Genomic DNA, 5,883 nt, shown 5'->3' with positions numbered 1-5,883 from the left:
AACATATTTTATCTTTTAATATAATAATTCAGACTTCTCTAGTATGAAGGCAGAGGAAAAAATTTTTATACAGATTTTCCAGATTGTGGGGGTGCTGCACCCCTAATCCCCACAATGTAGAAGGGATAACTGTAGTATCTTACTGATGGCATGATGTTTATATTTGTTAAATACTCAAGTATAAGTTGCATTTTTCCTGGTTTTAGAGTTTCATTTTGCAACAATGGTCCCATATGACTCCAAAGCCTCTTGCTACACCATGTTCAGTGGATGGTATTTGGGCTAATTATTATTATGCAAATTCGATTTGACTCCCATCCAGTTTTTCCTCTACTGTACCAAGAGATGAAGCAAATATTCTAAATCGAATAGCAAAACATTTAATTGGGACAGTATAGCAAAGTAAATAACAGAAAGATCAATCAATAAAACCATTCTCATTTGGTCCCCTACCTCACCAAATATACAAGTTAAGGTTTTTAAAAGATGGGAGTGACATGGATGTTTCTAATCATTAGGGAAGGAATCAGCAGATAAGAAGCTACTGAAGATAAGAAAGGGGGCATGACTATAGGACAATCCACTAAAGAAGTTGGCAGAGGACAGGATTAAGGGCATATGTGCAGGAGGGTGCCTGGGCAAAAGGAAGGGATATCTCTTCATCTGAAACAAGAATGAAGAAGGAGATAGAGGGGAAAGATGTCTGAATGATGGGAGAGTAGGAAGAGAGAAAGAGGAGCTCTTAGCAAATGACCTCAATGTTTTTGGTGAAGTATGAAGCAACTTCTTCATCTGGGAATCTGAGGTGAGGCTTGAGAAGAGATGAGGAAGTTTTTAATAGCCCTATTAAGTGTGATAGTGAAAATAATTGGGAGGGTTTTATTTTGCATTATGTATATATACATATATGTATAATTTACATATAGAGAGATATGTGTATACATATATATGTTTCTCTATATATTGTATATGTAATATGTAGGTATGATTGGGCAATAGGAATAAAGTGATTTTTTGAAAATTTAATAAAATCAAGATCGCCAAGCAAGAAAACTTGGATTTTGAGTTTGCCTTTCTGCTTTCCTTTTCTAAGGCTGTAAAAAGTTCTGCTGGGCTCAGTTCATTGGTCTTAGCACAAGAAATTGGAAAGTAAGGCTCAACTCCTATGGCCAGAAGATAGAAAGACATGGGTGGAGAAGCTTAGTGGGTTGAACTCAGTATGAGCCACCCTGGGAACTGAGGAATCCAGTGCTAGGAGAGGGAATCAGGAAGCCAAAGGTGAAGAAGCACAAAGGAAAGGATGATAAGAAATGCTACGTGAATGGGTCAGCAAAAATGTAGATGGAAGGATAAGAAAAATCCAGGACAGAAGCTAGCGCTCATACGAGAATCCTTGAAGCTTGGAGCCATCTTCGCCCTGATTACCAGTGGGAATTCCTCTTAAAGAGGCAGCTGAGAGATGTAACACATAGACTAGAGGACACTGCCATGGCACAGGGGAGAGTGTTGGGGATGGGGTTCTAACGTATCTCCACCTCTTCCTCCTAGCTTTTATCTTGAACAAATGGGCTCGTTGACACACTACAAAATGGGCACGTGGTTTTCTTAAGACTCCATGATATCTTGTAAATTTCAGTGAAATTAGACAGGTAGAATGCATCTACATATGCATAAACATATATATTTCAAAAGACCAATGCTATTCTTCAAAGGATGAGAATAGGGTTAAAACTGACTGTGCCTTGTGCAACCTAGACACTGAATAAATGAATGACATATTGTTTCATTGTATTTTTAGGGAAGGAGTAGAACTTTTTTTAAAGCCAACCTCATTAAAGTACATTTGCCCCCATTACTCTGAAAGGAATGATTTCTTAGAAATGTTCACCCTCATCAAAACAATTATTGAAGCGTCTCCTTCTTTTGTGGAAAAACAAGGTTGAGAGAAACTGTCAACAGATATGAAGAATAAGAATTCGTCCATTTTAAGAACTATGTAGAATATTGGTGTAATTCAATCTACTATAATTTTGTAAACAAAAACTGAATCAGCCTGAATATTACTTCCCTATTTTGCCCTATTAAAATAATGCTTTTCATTCAGTGTATTAAAAAGTAATCAAGGGAATTCAACTGGAATTAGGGGGAAAAAGTGTTAATGAATTTTTGACCTGTCTTGAAGCTAATATAATCAAGTGGGGTCTCAGGAGTGTCATCCTGGAAAAACATCATCTTGAATCCCAATTTACATTTAACAGGGTCTGAGCAACAGTCCCAGTTTATAGCCTACTCACCACATTTATAGTCTCATCTATGGGGTTTGGAATTTAACATTATTACTTAGACATCTTTTGTTAGTAATTACTCAGAACATTCCTGTTTTATAGATTAATTTTATTACCCCTTTTCTGTAGAAGAAACTGAGGTAAAGAAACAGGTTCAAGGCCATACAGCCTATCTTTAAATTTCTAATTCTTTCTGCAATATACAGCTTGCTAGATGAGACAACATCAAATAAATTTCCATTAGTGTGAGGCAGCGTGTTAGCTTTATAGGCCTGGAAGATGAGCTCACGTCTAATCCTTCCTGAAGCAGTAATCCCCTGTAAGTTACTAACAAAGTGGTCACCTGGCCTCTGCTTAAAGATTGTCAGTGAAGCAGCTGTCACTGCCTCCCAAGGCAGCCTTTTCCATGGGAAGTTCTGATTATAAAGCTTTTTTAAACTCTTCCATATATTAAGCTGAAACCTGCATTTCTTTAGCTTTGAAGTTACCGGCCTTAGTTCTATCTGCCCAGACTGAGTAGAATGTGTGCAATCATTTTTTTCTATACAACCAGCTCTAAATCTTTTTGTTTGTTTGTTTGTTTCTCTAGGCTAAATGTGCCCAATTCCTTCAACTAACCTTTATATGGCATAGGTAGGAGTCTGCTCACCATCTGACCAACGTCCTCTGGTTCAGCCCCAGTTTGTCAATATCCCTTTTGAAATGAATCACTCTGAACTGTCCATAGTACATCAGATGTCTGAACTGACAAATTCGAGATTGTGGCTACGACCTATGGCCTCAGACCCTTACTAGCTGTGTGACCCTAGGCAAATCACTTAACCTCTGTCTGCTTTAATACACTGGAGGAGGAAGTGGCAAACTACTCCAGTGACTTCACCAAGAAACTGCCCACTCCAGTGGGGTCACGAAGAGTTGGACGTGACTGAACGACTGAACAATAGCATGACCTATATTGCTTCATACGTTATACACAATGGATGAAGCACCAGGTGGAATCGGGAAGACCTGGGCTCCAGTCAGACCTCAGACACTTACTAGTTGTGTACTCTGGGCTAGTCAATTAACCTCTGTTTGCCACAGTTTCCTCATCTGTAAAATAGAGATAATAATAGCATCTATCTTCCAGGAGTATTGTAAGGATCAAATGAGATAATAATTGTAATGCACTTAGCGCAGTACCTGGCACTTTGTAAGCACTTTATAAATGTTATCATCATCATCATTACTATCATTTCTGTAGTATGTAGGGCACCCCTCTTGTTTATTAAATGATTTTCCAGAAAAGCTATACCATGGTCAAAATTCTCGGCAGGTAATTACGCAAAATCATAGATCACAAGCCCCTACCCATGTATTTAGTTTTACTAATCAGCCAAAACACATCATTATTTTAAATCAGACATTAAACAAAATAGCAGAATTAGAAAAGTAGTGATAGAACATTCTCCCAAGAAACCTCGGGCACATTTTCACACAAATTCACAAACCATCAGTGGGAAGATCAGATATAGCTGAGGAACATGTATGATAAGTCCGCTGGCATCCTCTGGTGATACCATCCCATTGCTAACTAGGTTTACTTGCACTGATTTGGGCCTGTAAGGTCACTAAATATATTGATGCCATTCATGCCACTGGGCATGAAGCCATGTCTCTGCTTCTTCTCCACCTTTGTGCTGATATGTTTCTATTGTTTTAGCTTTTACATGAGGTACAACCTGTTCCAAATAAGAGAGGGTGGTTTTTGCCTTTTCTTTTGGCTTAGAATCTCAAGTCCATGTTCGATTCTTTTATTTTTTTAAATAATTAATTAATTTTTAGCTTTCAATATTCATTTCCATAAGATTGTGAGGTTTAAATTTTCTCCTCCTCCCTTTCCTCCCCCTCCCCAAGACAGCATGCAATCTGATGTTGGCTCTACTTATACATTCATATTAAGCATATTTTCTCATTAGTCATGATGTAAAGAAGAATTAGAACTGATAGGAGGAACCATGAGAATGAAGCAATAGAAAAACAACATCAGAAGAAAAGGAGAGCAAATAGTACGCTTCCATCTCTGGATGTGGATAGCATTTTTCATTATGAGTCTTTTGAGTTATCTTAGATTCTTGCATTGCTGAAAAAGGCCAAGTCTATCAAAGTCAGTCATCACACAGTGTGGCTATTACTATGTACAATGTTCTCTTGGTTCTGCTCACTTCACTCAGCATCAGTTCATATAAGTCTTTCCAGGTTTTTCTGAAGTCAGTCTGCTCATCCTTTCTTATAGCACAATAGTATTCCATTACATTTATATACCACATCTTCAGTTTTTTCAATAATATAATGCAGTCTCTCAAAGACCATAGCCGTTGAACCAGAACAACAATAACAACAACCACCTTCCATTGTGGCTTTTTCTCTAGATATAGAGATAGAGACCTATAATGTCCTACTTTTAACCCTAACCTTGTTTAACCTGCAGGCATTTCATCTAATTCCTCCTGCTTAATAGATCTATATCATTCTCCCAAGCTTCTATGTGACATAAGGTTAGCAAGTCTCCCTTAACCCCTATCAATCTCTGATGCCCAATCTGTGCCCCCTTTAAAAACATTATGTTTGCTGCCTTCCAACAAAGCACAAAGGGTGGATCTGAGGTACTAAGCCATCACTCATAGGTCTTGCCATGCAGATGAATGGGAGAAGAGGAAGGAAAGAACAGACAGACAGGTGGAGCTACTGAAAGGCTATTTATTACCTCTCCCCTAAAATATATTAAATTTTAATTCTTGCCCTTCAATCAGTCAACAAGCAACCTCATAGTCCCAGCCTATCAAGAATTTTTTAGTTCCTAGTTCCATCATCCAGCAGATCAGCTATTCCTTACATCTTCAAATCATCCACTGTGTGATGTAGTGGATAGAGCACAGGCCTTGAAGTCAAGACCTGGTTTTGAATCCTGCCTATGATCCTCTGACCATGTATAGCTTGTTAAAACCATAGGACTCTGAAATTATTGAGGGCAACTTTGGATAACTGCATTCTTGCCATCTCTTTCCTGACCTCTGCTGACCATTTTTTTTATTTTTCTATCTTTTCCCACCCAACATAAATGCAAGTGTTCTATTTGTTGTCCTTAGTATTTACCATAAGTACCAGCTCATTCTGAGTTTCAGCCTCCTTGACACTATTTTTACCTGACATCCACACTTTCATAGTTTTCATCAGATATCTGCCTATGCTACCATATTTTATGTCATTTCCTTAAAAGGGGAGTTTGAGGGGGAGGGATGTAGCAGGACATTTAGGCAGGAGAAAAACAAAAGATATTAGTAAAACTTATTTGAAAAAAAAGTTGAGCTTATCAAGTGAGCTCAATCTATACATCAATGAAGCTTCATGGGAATGAAAAGCACCCAGAAAACACTTTCTAACTTACTCAAATGGTGGTTACTACTTAATCACTACAAAGCCAGAGTGGTCTGAATAAGTCCTACCAAACAAAATTAATTTCTTTTCTTTTTGTTTCTCTTAATTCCTTTCCTCTTCTTTTTTTCTTTTCCCCTTCCTTCCTTCCTTCCTTCCTTCCTTCCTTCCTTCCTTCCTTCCT

The 5,883-nt window shown here is 38.0% G+C and overlaps 1 pseudogene; it reads left to right on the top strand.

The window, feature by feature from the left end:
* The first annotated feature begins 1,321 nt into the window (after window positions 1-1,321).
* Window positions 1,322-5,883, top strand: part of LOC114025890 — a 12,869-nt pseudogene continuing 8,307 nt past the window's right edge.

The sequence above is a fragment of the Vombatus ursinus genome, unplaced genomic scaffold (assembly GCF_900497805.2).
Source record: "Vombatus ursinus unplaced genomic scaffold, bare-nosed wombat genome assembly UNPS02014832.1, whole genome shotgun sequence".
NCBI classification, from domain to species: Eukaryota; Metazoa; Chordata; class Mammalia; order Diprotodontia; family Vombatidae; genus Vombatus; species Vombatus ursinus.
This window is presented reverse-complemented; position numbering and strand designations above follow the sequence as displayed.